This window comes from Carassius gibelio, chromosome B15 (assembly GCF_023724105.1).
Source record: "Carassius gibelio isolate Cgi1373 ecotype wild population from Czech Republic chromosome B15, carGib1.2-hapl.c, whole genome shotgun sequence".
Lineage (NCBI taxonomy): Eukaryota > Metazoa > Chordata > Actinopteri > Cypriniformes > Cyprinidae > Carassius > Carassius gibelio.
The window spans coordinates 11129381-11146861 of NC_068410.1; positions in this window are offsets into that span (position 1 = coordinate 11129381).

Below are 17481 nucleotides of genomic sequence, written 5' to 3' on the forward strand. Positions count from 1 at the left end.
ATTTTTCCATTGCTGTTGCTCGTATAATAGCACTTGCTGTATTGGTGCTGGCGAAAAACTAAGCATGAGCATTGAAACATACTCAGCTAAGATTATTAAACTTGCTATTTTTTATAGAAGAAAGAAAGAAAGAAAGAAAGAAAGAAAGAAAGAAAGAAAGAAAGAAAGAAAGAAAGGATGGATGGATCTGGCATGGAGACCATACTACATTAGAAAGCTCAGAAATAAGAGTAATTCAAGTAATCAATAATACAAGTCAGTAATACAGATACTTCAAAATGCATATAATACTTGATATAAAATCTACATTATCCAAAAAAAAAAAAAAACTGTAAATCTATAAAACGGTACAAAAAACATGGATGCACAACAGGAGCTGACACAAACTAATGCATGCAAGACGTAGTATCCAACCAGTTCCTTAGTACTTCACCCCACTTTGTACAAAGGGCACAAAAAAAGTCTATCTCATTGACCTCACACTGAATTAGCATAATTATGGTACTGTAGATGTAACCAGGTGAGTGCGCTTAGATGACAGCGAGCAGCACTAATTTCAGAGAGAAAGCATAATCAAAGCACAAAAACATAAAAAGATACACAAACTACAGTTCTGATTTATAGCAAAACCAATAAAGTGATATTAGCTGCTAGTTTGGCTGATTCATTTCCATGGTTAATATTTCAGTTTTGTTTAAACAAAGTGTCAAATCATAACTCTGTGTAAACATCATTTGAATGCTCAGTTTCTGACACTATATTTAATGCTGAAATAGACAACTACAAACACATTTGGAGGTGAAACCAAATAGTACAAAATATGATATGTAAAACTGGTACAGCATAGCCAGCGCATTTAATTCAGCCGCAATTTTCTTCTATTGTGCAGTGCACATTTAAACAAACCACAAAATGTGTTTGTTGAAGGGCAATTTTGTCTCATCTATGTCCACAATTTGGTATTTGAACATGTGCAAATGTGTTTTGTTGAATGAGGGTGAGTGGAGAGGTGAGAGGGGTCTGTGTGTGTGTGTTTGTGTGTGTGTGATTTCAGCCTTTCATGTCTGTTTTGCAGGGCTTGTGTACAGTTGTCCAGTTTTGACCCCGGGGTCATTTTGAAAGGCTTTGCCCTGAATGAGGCCTCTCAAGTTCCTCTCTGTGCTTTGATAGCTCTCACCGCTGCTCACATGCGCACGCAAACACTCACGCTTGCTCTGAAGCGCACATGCAACAGCTATTTACACCTGCCGCGTTTGATCATCAATTAAGTACTCCTTCTGAAGATGTTTGAATCCCCTCGCACGCTTCAACCCCCAATCCACAACCCCTGATCAATCCACTGCACTTATTGATGTCTAGATTGCTAACGGCACTCTGAAAGCTGAGCACTTTCTGATAGATGTGAAATGCAATCGCTTCTATCTCGCCCATCTACACAGTTTGATCATCCGAGTGAGTTGGTGAAAAACTTTCCAGTATACGATATTCCTCCAACGCTGCTGGCCAAAGTTATTCATGAATATTAGACTGATAATGATGTAAAGGTTCTATATGAAGTGCTTAATATTATTTTTATCAGTTATATACTGACAGTAATTACAACTGTTCTTGGTAAACAAACAATTCACCCACATTTTCCATCATCATTTACTTGATGTCATTTTATGACCTAAATGTTGGTCTGTTCCTCATGGCTTTAGAATACTTCATGTAGTAAATGAGTCATATGGACCACTTTTAATGGTGCTTCTGTATTTGTTTTGAAGCTTGTAAGACTCAACTTACTGCCCTTGCTTATGAATTTATCCTATTGTGTCCTTAGAAGAAAGAACATCATACTGGTTTGATATGTGCTGAGGGTCAAATAATGATTTAATGAATAGTTTTTTCTTTTTTTTTAGCTGAGCCTTTAACCCTTAGTGAAAAACGATATGTACAATTGTTATAGTGGAGATCAAATTGAATTGGGTACAGTACAATTTACTATCCATGAAATATATTTAAAATCTACAAGATAAAAATTTTATAAAAACAGTAAAACTTTAATATGAATATTTCTCAGACAAAATAAAAGTAAGATTTAAAAATATTTAAAAACAAATCTTGAGAACATATTTAGAAAATGCATTTAAACATTTTCACAAAGTGTGAATTTACAACAAGTCAATGTGTCAACATTTTGCAGCTATGATCATGACTCTACATGAGAAAAAGTCACAACATTTCAAAAACATCATAGGTTAGCCAGTATTTCAGACAACTCAAATTGTTTAGTTTGACTTGCAACCTAGTTATACGAGAGTAAATGTCTTTCTTTATTTTATTTATTTCAGAGAATGACATGGAATCAGAAAGCTTCAAAGAAAACCTATTCACACAAAATACACAAAAAAACATGTCCTACATGTCCTGCTGTTTATGTGTTCTACCACATTCAAGGCCCAGAAAGGTAGTAAGGACACTGTTAAAATAGTCCATGTGACATCAGTGCTTCAACCGTAATTTTATGAAGCTTTGAGAATACTTTTTGTGCACAAAGAAAACAAAAATAACAACTTTATTCAACAATTTCTTCAAGTCCGTGTCAGTTGATGCACGCTCATGACAGTACCATGACACATGTATGCAATGCTGCTGGAGTAGTTGTCTCCATTCTGATGTAGAACCAGGATACACTGTGCCTTGTTTCGAAGCAGAGGAATGCACACGTATGTGCATATTCTCATAGATTCATAAAATTATTCATTATTTTAATGATGTCCTTACTACCTTTCTTGGCCTTGAATGTATCAGTTATGTTGCTGTCTCTATGTAACGGAGGCCAGCTGGTAGTTGCTGTGAAGGTAAACCTCACTCCCCTGATCTCAAGAGGCACACTACTGACTGATGCTAGGGGCCGCACTCTTTAGCTTCCTTGTTAGTGCCGGCGACCCTAGTTCAAGTACAAATGGGAGGACAGAAAGCTCTTGGATTTCATCAAAAGTATCTTAATTTGCGTTCTGAAGATACACAAAGCATCAATTGTCAAATTTTTGGTCACTGTGAGATCTGAGTTTGGGAAGCACCTGACCAGATAGAAACTATTAAGTATACATAAACAGTAATATGTCCAAATGTCCAATAATGGATCTGAAAATACCGCTCCAGATCCACACTGGGCATGCTTGGGCATGCTATCCCTCCACTCCAGCTAGGCCACGCATGAAGCTGCTTTCATTAAGAACCCCTCTGTCTCCTCACACACACGTCTGAACACGCCTCCCAGCCGCAGCCCCCCATTCATGTGTGTCCATCATTAATCTGCAGATGATTGATGACTGGCATTGAAGAGAGAACAAGCTGTGAAGGAGTATACGCATGAATGCCTCCTTCTCTTCCCGCCCCCTCCTTTATGATTTCAAACTTCCTTATAATTCATTGCCTCCTCTCTTTTCTCACCTTTACTTTCCTTACAGACTACATTGTGGCTGATAGGAAGACGGCCACTTAGATGAGGAATCCTGAGGGACACCGAGAGGAGAAGAGAGCTCGAACAAACGGCCGCCGCAGCACATGGGTGCCACAAAATGAAATCAATTTGAAAAGCACTCGGGTAATTGGTTTCTAAACAGAATTCTGTCATGACCGTCTGCTACCTGTTTCTATTTGGCACCCGAGTGAAAATAACTCCCGGTACAGAGATGACAATAAAATCAGCTTGTTCATAATTCTTCGTGCCTTTCCCCAATCAGCCTCCTCAGATAAACACCGGGTGAATGGAGGTGGGGGGGGGGTATGATTTGCATGTCTACACTCGCATCCACATACAGTACATCCACACAAACAAACAAACACACACATTATACTGTCTTATAATCATCAGGATCAAAGCACCTAAACCCTCAAATTCTGTAAAAATATTAACTCATTATTTTTGTGGTCACAGAAAATAAAAATAATAACAGTCATTTAAAAATAACCTGTTCTGGCATCAAAATCAAAAATTTAATCAAAATCCAATATAGAGATAACATAACTGGGAAAACTGAAACTAAACAAACAACAACAACAAAAAAACACTTATGGTTTATGACTGCAAAACCATCCAAAAAGATATAGATTAGATATTTAAAAAGTTGCATTATAAAACTTTACAACCTGCCTATATTAAACATGACAATGCCACTAGATTGCAATAATGCTACATTTTAATTCCATTAAATGCTTTTAAATGATACTAGTTAGCATATTAGCTTTGTCACCCATATAACACTAAAAGTAAAGCTAAAACAGGAAAACTCTTAATTTCCAGACAAAAATTATGATGAATATATGAATATGAATAAAAACTAAATCTGACATTTTTTGTGCATTTAAAAAAAAAGTCTATTATTAAAATTAAAAAATATAATAATAATAATAAAAAAATCTAAATTCTAATAACCCTGAAAAACACTTTGTTGAGAAATTCAATAAATTTAATTAACATAACAAACAATCAGCATTATTTAGTACTTCCACATTGTGTTCAGAAATCATAAATTCTTTGAATAGATTTTAAAAAACACACATTTCATAGTTTCTCTGGATTTCAATTTTGGTTTATAATCAGTTTAATTGTACTGTTAAGAAGCGTAATCAATTATCAACCTGATTCTTTAATGTAAAAATGTATTTGTATTAATAGTTATGTGGTCTCTCAGTCCTCAACTAGACACATACAAACTAAAAGGTGCATCAGACATTTGTTGAGCTTTTTTAACTTCCAGTCCAGCAGTCAAAGGACGCAAAGAGTGTAAAATCATTACATTTTCATAATTTTGTGGGTTTCCTGTGAGTCATAATAGTTTATAAATATTCTGTCTGCAGTTATTATATATTTTTTCAAATCCCATTTCAGTGGTCCAATTTCATTAAACACATTTGTGAAAGCCTATCATTGATACACACAGTATATGCTTAATGTCTGCGTGATTTTATTAAACCCAATCTGCAGAACGCCACATCTTTTTATGTACACCAGCATCCACAGACAGACAGGAATATACATGCAAATGCATGACAACACGGACATGCACAGATACACACATCCCTCGCGCGCCTCCCGTTGACGCGCGGGGCACCTGGTGAGGAGCAAGTTAATGAAGCAGACGGGTTCCAAAAGAAAATGGCCATATCAAAAGTCAACAAGTTCCACAGCCACCAAACGCCACACCGATGCCTTTTTGACTTGCTGTGATAGAGAAATGCATATGCATGAGGTAAGCAACTTTTGATCCCAAACAAAGTAAAGCTCTGGCTTATGAAGATTGTGAGAGCGTTAATGACTTCTTCGTTTTAAGCTCGCATAAGAAAGGCAGATTCCCCATGCTTGTAGTCCATGAGAATATTTAATACCGTTATTAATCATTTTTAATCCGTTTGCTTTTAATTAAGAAACAGCATGTTGCTGTCCTATCAGCGCGTGCCAGGGTGCAGATTAATTGTAGCTTAAGATAGCTCGCCGTGATTGGTGTAATGTATTAGCTAACAAGACGCCGGCTTCTAAAGATACTTGTACACTACCTTGGGAACTTGGCTCCACTCCAGGGCTTCTCTCTCTCCCTCCCTTTCCCCCCTATTCTCCCCTCCTCCCCTCATATCTCCTTTCTAGCGTGGCTCCTATTTGAAGACGAGTCTGGAGTGCTGGGGACGCTTCTATCATCTCAGCACGCCGCTTTATTTGTGCTTTCATTACCACGCTGCCAGTCACCGCTCCCAAAGCGAAAGCTGGTACCGAGGAAAAGGAGCTTTGTTGCTGACAGACAAACGGGGTGGACCTAGTCAGGTTGGGTTCTGCCCTACCGAGGCCCCTGGGGTGAAGCACCTAGGGCGAGGAGTAGCCGGAGTTCATCTGAGGTGTTAAATCCATCAGTCATTCATCTGCACCTCCATAGGGGGTGGGCCTACAGATCTGCAGCCTTAGGGCATGGTGTTAGGGGCTGGTGGGCATCAGCATCAGCTGGTGCTGAGATGCTCCGAGACAGACGGGATAGGGTGCCTTGGGCAGAGCAGACTCTCAGGGAGAAGAAGAGAGGTCTTATAGGGGCGACTGCTCACTCTTGGTGTAATTTGAAAGTAATAGGTTATTGCACACATTAATTAATCAAGTTGTTTTTAAGAAATTTAATTTACATTTCCAAACAGAATACTGCAGGTACTGTATACTGTAAAGACAATGGATAGTATGCATATTGTATATGTATATTAACATATTAATGCAGGTATTTAGATGTGAAATTGTTTTAATAACAGTTCAATAATGAGTGAGTAAATATTAAGTAACGTTCATTTTACATCCAGTTTGTCTGTTTTTGGCAAGTCAATGAAATCTTTCCAAACAAAGCCAAAGCTGAATCAGATGTTGCACGACATACAGTAGTGGCATTGGTGCTCCTGAATGAATCTGTATTTTTTAACAAATTGATTGAGTGAACAATTCAATAACTCACTATTAAAAACTTGGTGATTGTCAGTTTCGAAGGCTGCGCCCTTCAGGGGTTGCATTTGTCGGCCGCATAGGTTATAAGGATTGTCTCATTTAAAGGGGGGGTGAAATGCTCGTTTTCACTCAATCTCCTGTTAATCTTGAGTACCTATAGAGTAGTACTGCATCCTTCATAACTCCAAAAAGTCTTTAGTTTTATTATATTCATAAGAGAAAGATAGTCTGTACCGATTTTCCCCGGAAAAAACACGACCGACTGAAGGCGTGACGTGTGGGTGGAGCTAAAGAATCACGAGCGCCAGTAGGCTTTTGCGTTGAGAGCGTTTGGAAGCTGTGACTTTACCTTGAGGAAAAAACCATCATCCAAAACAAACCATGGCTAACAGTCAGATTCAGCCGTTTATTTATGATCCAGAATCAGATCCCGAGGCTGAAACTGAACGAGAGCAGCAGCAGCAACGACTCGCTCCGAGCGGGGCTCGAACCCGGGTCTCCGATGGGAGGTGGACGCATTAACAGTTTTACTCACTGCCTGCGGTTCCAACACACGATCGTGACCCGTTTTCGTTGGGATTGCATCATCCTTAAGAAATAAACGATACGCAAATCCTTCATCAAACTGGGCCTTGTTTGTAAAACAAGCATCTTCGAAATGCAGGGAACAAACACTTGCACAACTCCGTTGATGCTCTGTAAAAATAAACTCCATCCACTGGTCCCTTAATGCTGTTTTTTCTTTCGTAATCTGTGCAGGGTTGTCTTGCCCTGGCAACCAAAAACACATTCCTTTTGTGACATTTCGCGACGCTCTCGCTCTGATCAGTGATTGTCTGTGCTCAGCCTCTCATTGCTCTGCTATATGGGAGCGAGCGCTCTTCCGGCAGACGCGCCCTCAGGACCCATATAAGGAAATTCCGCTCCATCTAACGTCACACAGAGCCATACTCGAAAAAAACTTTCCGAAACTTGTGACAAACCAGAAGGAATATTTTTGGAACAGAAATACTCCTTCAAACGTACAACTTAATTTTTGAAACTTTGTCCATGTTTAGCATGGGAATCCAACTCTTTAACAGTGTAAAAAACTCAGTATGCATGAAATAGCATTTCACCCCCCCCCCCCCCCCCTTAAGAAAAGCAACCATTTTAAAAATGACTTAATTCTGGTGAAGCATTGCAGTATTTTACAGTGAATACAGTTTAGATCTATAAGCACATCTGTTTATGTAACACTTGCACTGTCCTCATCCATACCTCCTTGCAGTTTAGCAACAGTGTTTTCATGCCAGCCGCCGCTCCTCTGCAACATATTCAGGTCAATCTGTGTTGCTCCCACTTCTTACTCCTCCAAAAAAAAAAGAAGAGTGCAAAGCAGATTAAATGCTCCTTTAAGATTATTGAGGGAGCAAAGAAAAAAAAATCTGAACAGTTTCTCCCTGCAAACACAGAAAACCAAAACCAGAGGATCATAACACACTTGGCTAACTTGTTTGCACCAGCTTTGCAGAAACCAAGGTTTGAGTCCAGTCTGGTTCAAGTCTCTGTGATGGATGGAGGTACAACATCCTCACTCGTCCAGACATCCATTTCCACTCAAGATACCCATCCATAGGCTGGTCTCTAGGGAGATCTCCATTGCTTTGGGCAGGCGATGTATCCCTATCACTCTGATCAATCAGAGAGTAAAAGGGCTCGATGTGTGCAGACAGGAGGGGGGTCTGTAATTTGGTATATGAATGAATAAATAGATGGATATTTCCAGCGCTAATCTCTCAGATGACTAAAATACTTCTCTCGTCTGAGGAAGCCCATTGTATGTGATGAGAGTTTGATTGGATGTCTCCCCTGGGGTGCGCTCTCCATTAGCTAAGGTGATATAACAGGTAATCAGGAGATAATTAAAAGGCTTCACTAGTGCTCACGCGGCTGGGAGGTTCAGAGTTTGGCGGGGAGCAGGAATTGCATGATGCGCTCTCAGTGACAGGTCCTGAACCACCATTTTAAGGTATGCTTCACACATACAGTCACATAAAAACACGCTTTGAAAGTGTTGAGTTTAGTGAGCTAGAGTCATGACCAACCTAGAGTAGAAGGGTGACAGATATTGGAATGTAAGGTTCTTTCCTATAGCACAGGAGAGGCTAGAGAAAACCAGGGTTGGGCAAAATTTAAACTCGGTTCAGAATTTGATTTGAATTGGCCATAACATTTAGGATTACCATTCAAATGCTATGACAAGTGGAATTTAATGAAAGGTAATGTATTCTATGAACAATCAAACTGCAGTTCTGCATTATGTGTGCTACTGTACAGAAATTTTATTATAATTTAAAAGTTATTCCCAATTCTATCCTTCGTGGAAAAGATCTCAAGAGGCATGCAGGGTTCACCGTCATACAGCAACAGGCTCTATTATCACATCTAATGCAGAAGATGTAAGCTAAGAGGCTGTTTGATATTGACCAGATATTGACACAGGCATCGACATACATACTGTGTGATCATGGCCTGATCATTCCAATGATTGTTCATCAGTCAAGTCTGACCAAACAAGCCCGTCTGCCTGCTCAGTCAGCAATTGAGACGATTTTTACAAATATCAATGTCTATTTTCTGCTCAGTTTACAGCGTCTCAGCTGTAAAGATTGCTTGCACTTCCCAAGTGGTACAAGAACACACACTTAAAGTGATAGTTCACCCAAATATTAAACATTTTGTCATGATATATTCATGATTTAGTTTCTTTCTATGAACATAAAAGAAGATACTTTGAGGAATGCTGGTAATCATACAGTTGATGGATTTCAGTTGAGTTCATATACATTTTGGTGACTAAATGCCCCCCCCCCCCCAAAAAAAAAGATAGCAAAAATTGGTTAATAAATAAAATAAAATAAAACAAATAAAATAACTCAACAAAAAGTACCCATGAGGTAGTCAGAAGACTCATTTGAGGAAGGAATCAGATTGAAATAAATATGTTTAAAAAATAATTAAATTCAAATTTAGTGTCTTGTTAAGAACCCTACAGGTGTTGAGATGCCACTTCAGCACTGCTATATTGGCTAACCCATGTTCGTCCAACCAAACACTTCTCTTGGGTTTGTGGCATGTTAGATACTTAAATGCTCTTTAAATATCTAATCGCCTCAGCAATTACTTAAATGACCTCAGGCCTGAGGATCACTTGAAATAATTATGAATTAGGAGGCAGGGAGAGGGCCCTTCATTGGGGAGATCTTATAGTTGGAGGCAGTCCTTCACGTGGCCCCGCTGGGGCCCAGAGGAGCCAGAAGCACAGCCATACTGTCACACAAAACTCTGCTCTCTCACTTTCTGTGAGACAGTTTTGTTGTCAAGCTGTGCTTTATGGTATGGACACTGTACACATGATTTAGTCCGTGCATACTAAATTCAGACATTGCAAGAGCATGCATGCGAGATAAGGAGTGTGAGGAAAATGAAGGGGAAAGAGAAAAGGGGTATCAGTAACAGTGTGCGTGTATGTTTGCTATCTGCATTGGTGTCGATGAGCCTCCTCGCTGTTATGTGGAGCAGACTGTCAGCTCCCAGAATCCCTGGCCCATCAGCTGTGAGATTGATCTCTGTCAAAAGCAATCCGTCAGCCCGCACACAGTCCGCCGTACACACAGGCCTGACAGCAGATGCCTATTTTCAGCTGAGAATAAAATCAATTGCTGGAGAATGAAGAGAATAATCAGCCGCTGATTGATCTGCGGACGACGAGATTGACATGTTTCCCCGGGGAAGGGCCTCTAAAGGGTTACAGACACCACAGGGAGGAGATGAGCCAGTTCAAGTCATACATACACACACACACACACAGAGATACTGCCACATACACTAACTGTGTATGCAGAATTAAATATATTTTTCTATTCAAATTCTGCAAAGTGCTTATAAACTCTTTGCATGAATTAATATAAACACAGAAGTTGTTGCGAAATACAAACAGATAATCAAGTCAAATTAATGTTTTGAAGACTACATGAAATAAAAACCACTGTTACTGATCTAGTTTTACATGACGCATCAGTTTTAAACCATTGTTTAAATCAATCAAACATAAACCATTGTTTTTTACCAAGGACAAATGCATACTCAATTTCAGTGAAAAATTTGTCTGCCGTTAACACAAACAACTAGTATCCTCACCGACGCTTCTCAGTTCGACTCTCAGTGGCATGCTGAGCACCGCTCACTGCTAAACTAATCTAAATAAGTCATAGTATGTCCATTTAGAGACCTTTGCTTGCCTCTAGGAGTTTGGTTACCAGTGGACTGTTTGTGTGCGTATGTGTGTACGGGTCTTCATAATGATAGTATTTGTTGGGGGAGATGCTAGCGGGATGCTGTTGGAGATGGGAGGGTTAACCTGGTGAGGCCCTCTCTAATGAGTAAGCATTCAGCGGCTGGGGCAAGATAAATGGAGCCGACGCTCTTCTGCAGCAGTCAGCAGGAACCAGGGCCTGCGGCTTGTTTGTAGCAAATGGAGTGCGCAAAATATCAAAGGCCAGCGATCCAGAAGACGCCCTGGTTTGACAAATTTTAAATTAGCCAGAAAGAGTTGGGGAGGGTTGTAAGAGAGAGAGAAAACGAGGGAGAAAGGAGAGATGGAGGTAAATGGAGAGAGGAAGAAAAGGGTCCACATTATGCAACCCTTTGTGTTGCACGACACAAGTGAAATCTATACTCTCTCTTCCTCCCCCCGCCAATCTCAACCCCGTGTTTTTCCTCCTCTATCTTTTGTAATCGTCTGCTATTATCGCCATTATGAAAACTGTTATTATTCCAACTGCCTAGATACAAGAATTGCTGTGGGTGGCGACGGGACTCTGGGATCAGTGGATGTTTACTCCTTCAGCTGCTCTGGAAAACATGAAGTCCCACAACACGGCCCTTTAGAAAGAGGAGGAAAATGGCAAAGGGAGGGAGTTTTTGACCATCTTCGCTGCTTGTGCCTACTTCTTTCACTGTGAGAAGCCTTGGCCTCACATAGTCTGTCATAGCATTCATTACCAGAGTTGCTGCTGGCGTAGTCGCTTTCAGAGATTAAAGCAAACAGAAATGTTCAGTAACAACGGACACCACTGTGGAAACGGTAATGACTGTAGCAAAGTGTCTGCCCTGGAGCCCTGTTCCTCCTCACATATATGCAGCTCAAATCTTCAACAGTTTACACACAGTTTCTCTCGCACAGTCCACCCGTTCGAAACGGCACATGTTAACCCTTTCGAAACCTTATTGTTTCTCTACCAGGAATGGTCTGGTGGCTGTTATGAAATGTTGAAATAAAGTGTTAAGACAACGTGTTGTTTTTAAAATGAAATAATTACATTTTATGTTGTCATTACACTAAAGCCAGAAGAAATGATTGAAATAATATCTGAAAAATATTTACTTAAAAGTAAAGATTTACTCTCATGATTTTCGGCCAAAATTTATGAAGTATGATGATACAATAATAAATGTCAAGTTCTTTAAATATTAAATATGAAACTTATTTTTTTTTATTTTATATAATTTTTATTTTCCACACTATTTTTGTGTAAACATCTCGCATCCCATTACAGCCACACACTGAACACTAAAATAGCGACATCATCAGAAATGACAAAATATGAATCTACAGCTCTGTTCTGGGAATGCTGATTATAAACAACTGAAGGCCTGTATTTCATACATGTATTTTTATGAATAAAGAAAATGAGTTAAAATAATTTTTTTACTTCTTATTATTCAAATAATCTTAAACTTCTTTCAAGACTGATAATAAGAAATAAATGAGCAAATAAATGCAGCTTTGGTGAGCGATCAAAAACATAAAAAAAATACTTTGTAATGATTTAAAAATTAATTATAACACATGCTAATTCAAAACTTTATAGAAACCAATTCGGAGTTGAAATTCTTGTGCTTTTCCTGATTTAAGCTGCAATCTACGGTGTTTCAAATCAGTCAGTTACGAAATTATTTTTTAATAATGCTGCCGCAGACAGCAAGGCAGTTCACTAGGTTTTGAAACAGAGCTTACTGTTTATCACTCTTTTAGTCAGTCACTGAATATAGAAAACAATAGGAAGGGAAATCAATGCACCATGACGCTATGAGCAGAGCACATGTGCAGTGGTGGAGTAGCAGCGCTCAGTTTAATGCACTCGCAGCGGTGCCATGCAGGGACCTGGGTGTTCATTTCCACTGCATTTCATGCATGACTTATCCTCCGTGTGGGTCACAGGCAGAGGCGGCCCTCACGAATAACACTTTGCCAGAACAACAGAGCAATCTGCTCCTCTCCACGGCTAATCTAATTCTGCATTATGCCGTAAAACTTCATAATAAGATGGAAGTAAAACCAAGACCATCCAGGACACATTGCACCTAAATTGCATACTCTCTTTTAGTATTATTTTTTTTTTTGGTTTGTTTGTTTATTTTTCCCCTTATTTTCTTTGTTAAGGCTTATTTCCTTTTACTCTCTCTTCTTATGGACTAATTTAGCGCTCCGAGCCCGCCTGGTAAAGAGTTTTCTTTTACTAATGTCAATTTACAGGCTAGCAAGAGCTGCGCCTAATCTTTTCCTACTCATTACACACAATTTCCAAGTCGTTTGGCCGACACAGCGATTGGCTCCTCATGGTGTGTGCAGTGAGGGGTGCTGTGATTGTTTATTATTTATTTACCCCACACCTCCCCTCCCCACTTTCACAAGCCCCCCAATACAATTTTCAATGAATAATCAAACAGCGCCAGAGAAACCAGATCTTGTAGTCTGTTCTGTCTTCATGCAAATACCCATACAGCACACAAAACACACACAAACAGAATGCAATGTGGCTTGCAAACACACACACATGCACACAAAGTGCACCTGCATTCACTGAGTGCAAACATGCTACAACCACACAAACAAACAATTCAGCGCTGCATCATAAAGCACAAATATGCACTTCAGGATGCACACGGTCACGCGTGCTTGCACTCATAAAATCACACAGTAAAATACGCACACATACATAGAGGGGTAAGATGCATCTGCAAACAAATTATGCTAAAGCTTTTCAGACTCATGTTTTGGAATCAAATGTATTAGTTGATGTATGTGAGACAGTTTCATGACTTGAACTCTCACTCTGCAGGTTGACTGCTGCAGTACGAGAGCTGTGACCCTACAGACGGGCCTTTTCCCAGTAGGCAACAGTTCTACCTTCATTCTGAATTTTTTACACAACGGGGAGACCCGGCAGCCCATGACTATCAAAAGCTGCACAGGACAAACAAAATTAATTAAACACTGGCATGTTTGACACCTAGCTGTCTCAGTTTAAAAAGCCATTAAAGCGTGATCTGACACGCTGTCTCAAAACACACACACTCACACACTGATTCTCTCTCTTCCTGTGCCGCTGTCACACCACTGTCCAAAAAAAGAGCAAGAAAACATTCCTTGAATGTGGTACAGTGTGGTGTGCCATATGTTGTGTATTATTTTATTTTATTTTATTTTATTTTATTTAAATATGCAACAATGCTGCTTGCAACATATCTACCTAGTCTGATACATGTTTTTATGTTTACTTTATGTATAGAAAATTACATGCTAAATTAAAAAATCTAATTTGTGTACTGGCTTCACACATGTAACAATTTTTTGCTGTTCAAGCAAAAAAATTATTATTGACTGGAGTAAGGGCTACTGAAAATTTCATTTTAAGATACAATAAAATAGAAAGGAGTTGTTTAAATAATATTTTCAAGTGTTTGTAGTTTATTTTTGGACCAAATAAATTTTATACTCCTTTTAAAAAAATACTTCAAACAATGTTACCCAGTCTGGTATTTTATTTTACATTTTATTTTACACTTTACTTTACATGCTTTTAATTTCTATTTTTTTTATGTTTATTTAACTTTAGACATGTTGCAAATTTATGTTGCAAGCATAATATGAAGTTAACAAAAACACACACACTCGTGTAAAATTTACTGTGACAGAATTATTATTATTATTATTTTTTTTTTTTTCAGATATAATTTTGAACAACTGTATATTCATGGAAAGTATCATTTATGCTTACCCTCAACCTACAGAGACCTCTGAAGATGGCCTAAAACTGCAAAAACTCTGAAAACAAAACCAAGGCAAATCTTCAGCACCTGAGCATGCTGCTTCTATACCTACAGGAGGAAAAGGTCAAACTGAAGTCAGAGGGTCTTCGAGTCTATTACAGTGATATAAAGTGGCAGAGCACTACATAGGAGGGTGTTGGGTGAACATTAGTGTTGGCCCTGCAGCCAGGTTAGCAGGGTCAGCCAAGACTGATGACTGACTGAGAAACCAACAAATCTGGTTTCCATTGCAATCACTTGGAATTATTTATAATAGTTTCTGCCAATGTAGGGCTAAACTATTCACTTACAAGGTAGCATTGAGTGAGCAGGGAACCAAGGCTGCTCCTATGGTTTTAAATGAAGTAAAGAATACTTTTGTCTATGATGTTTAGTTAAATCCTAACCAGTGCTTTACACAACTCAGGAAAGGAACAGCCAGAGTTCATCTCTGTCTTAGCCATAAGAAAAAAAAAATCATTACCTCAACCAATTCTAAGGGCTATTCAGAGCATTGAGGTAATTGTTGTGTTTTTCATTAAAGGGAAATGAGTATCCGGAGATGAAATTGGCTCATCAAGACCAGTGAAGTGTTTGTGCTGAGCCAGGACAGTGTCTATGTATGTGTACATGACACACACACACACACACACACACACACAGAAATATCCCATACAGAACTAAATTGTCCCTGTTGCTATAACTGCAGGCTCTCTCTTCTGCTATTACGGCAGAACATTGGGAAAGAAACTGTCCGAGAGAGAAAGAAATAGATTATGGGATAAAGGGGAAAAAATGGAGAGACAGGAGATGAAGAAAATGAAAGAGAGGAAGACTCTAAAACGAGGGCTATGATGAGTCTGCAATCCATTCAGCTCGACTGAGAGTAGAAAACACATGGAGAGAAAGAACGAGAGAGATGAGGGGACATGAGGACATTGAGGGCCGTTGTTTGTGGAGTCCAGGCCAGCAGTCTGATGCGGGAGAAGGTCACTGGTGTCCGAGTGAGGGGATCTGGGTCAGGTGAGGGGGTGTCAAGGGTCATCTCATCTCTGGCTGTGAGTGTTTGGTGCTTAGGCTAAAGAAAGTAAAGAAATAAAGAAGGGAGAAGAGAAGTACAGGCTCTGGTCTTCATCAAGAGTCTATTTAAAATATGCCACCATTCATCTGTGTAAAAAAAGAAATACGAGAGGAGGAAAAGTAGTTCCAGTACTTTTATATTATTCAGTTTCATTAGTAATACTCTCATACAGTACCCATATATGTGGGTTTTTGGGTTGTTAAGATCTATCTATCTATCTATCTATCTATCTATCTATCTATCTATCTATCTATCTATCTATCTATCCTTGCTCAAGGTCACCTCAGTCATGGTACTGAAGGCAGGAGAGAGTGCTGTACATTCACCATCCACATTTACAATTCACAATAGTGAATAGTGTTTCCTAATCTAAAGTGTTATGGTACATTTTGTCATGATTTATCATTATCATTATCACATCATTTTGTGTTCAAAATTCACAAAAGAAATTCACATTGGAACATCATGAGGGTGAGTATATGATGACAAAATGTTCATTTTTGGGTGGTTTTCTTTAAAGATGTTGCCTGGGTGGGAACTGGTAACAAAGACATCAACATCAAAATTACACATTTTAATACTGAGTTAATATGCAATTTGTTTTGATATTTTGATATAAACTACACAATCTCCAAACATCTCGGAGTTTGTCCAATGAATATGTATGTAATGCATGAACAACCAAGACCGAGGCTTGTGCATGCAGTGCTGATGTGCAGAGCAGGCCAGTGCTTTATCAGACACATGGGCAGCACAAGACAAGCAAACAGACGAGTGAGCACCTCGAAAGCCACGCTCAGCACTTCCCATCTCTCTCTCTCTCTCTCTCTCTCTCTTTCACTGTCTCTCTCTCTCTTGCTTTTTCTCACGGCTGTGTTAGCAGAACACTTCCAGAGGTTACCATTCAATTAAGCTGCCTGCTTGTCTAAGGCCAGACAAAGACCTCTCATTCCCCCCACACCCCTATCCACATCTCTCCCTTCCACCAAACTTGTAATTACAATGTTCAACACTCTGCTCTGCCATGACCCACTGTAAAATATGACCATCAATTCTGCCATTATCTCTGCATCCGGATTCCAGGCCGATGGCCATGATTGGGCGGCTCGTGCCGGGCGTCAGAATGAAGAATATCACACCACTATCTGCAGTAATGAATTACTTTAACTTTTAACCTCGCGGATCTGCGCTTGAACTTATTGCCACAAATCATCACCTTTTTACTTTTCCCCTTTCTTCTTACTCTCTCCCTCGCGCCCACTTTTAACAGCAAACACTAAATTAAAATATGAAGTCACTCCATTTAGGAAGATGCTGCTGCAGCATTTGTCTGATATGCGATATGGATGATGGATAAAATTGAGTAGAAATAATAAAAATGATGATTAAAAAAGGGTTTATATCTTTGAAAACACAGAAAAGTAATTTGAGCTGCTAGATTTTAGGTGTTAAACATGGCCTGCTAAGAGCACATACATCATGATTTTGAGCGTACGAGTGCCATTGTGAAAGAATGTGCATGTGAGTCTGAATCCTTGACCACGGTTGATTTTTTTTCCTCATCATAAAACAATATGAAGGCATGCTGAGAGGACTGACCAGTACTGAAGGTCATTCAGATGGACAGGCTGTATTGTTCACATTCTCCTACACCTGTGTCCTTGGATCTACGCTGCATCCCTAACAGCTTTAGATTCATGCATTTAGTGGCTGGAATGCTCACGGATCCCAGAAGCAAGTCGGTCTGAAGCGGCACTTTTTCTCCCTGTGTAAGCCGAATTCTGGATCGTTTTGTTTGCAACAA